The sequence below is a fragment of the Arachis duranensis genome, unplaced genomic scaffold, assembly GCF_000817695.3.
Source record: "Arachis duranensis cultivar V14167 unplaced genomic scaffold, aradu.V14167.gnm2.J7QH unplaced_Scaffold_76094, whole genome shotgun sequence".
In the NCBI taxonomy this organism is placed as follows: Eukaryota; Viridiplantae; Streptophyta; class Magnoliopsida; order Fabales; family Fabaceae; genus Arachis; species Arachis duranensis.
The window spans coordinates 18,201-18,850 of NW_026265089.1; positions in this window are offsets into that span (position 1 = coordinate 18,201).

The following is a 650-nucleotide window of genomic DNA, read 5'->3' on the forward strand; positions in this document are numbered from 1 at the left end:
TGCTCAGCTCCCTCAATTTCAGCCAGAAAAAAAGCGTATAAAATATCCGCTCATCACAACACCAAACTTAAAATGTTGCTTGTCCTCAAGCAACTAGATAAATAAAATAGGTTTTAACAGAAATTAAGAAGCAATAATATTTTAGAGTTTTAGATGAAGCTCAGATTCTTATTAGATGAGCGGGGCTTGTAGCTTTTTGTTTCTGAACAGTTTTGGCATCTCCCTTTATCCTTTGAATTTCAGAATGATTGGCATCCATAGGAACTCAGAATTCAGATAGTATTATTGATTCTCCAAGTGTAGTATGTTGATTCTAGAACACAGTTATTTTATGAGTCTTGGCCGTGGCCCTAAGCACCTTGTTTTCCAGTATTACCACCAGATACATAAATGCCACAGACACATGACTAGGTGAACCTTTTCAGATTGTGACTCAGCTTTGCTAGAGTCCCCAGTCAAAGGTGTCCAGAGCTCTTGAGCACACTCTTTTTCCTTGGATCACGACTTTAACCACTCAGTCTCAAGTTTGTAACTTGAACCTGCATGCCACAAGCACATGGTTAGGGACAGCTTGGTTTAGCCGCTTAGGCCTGGAACTGTTTCCTTGGGCCCTCCTATCCATTGATGCTCAAAGCCTTGGATCCTTTTTA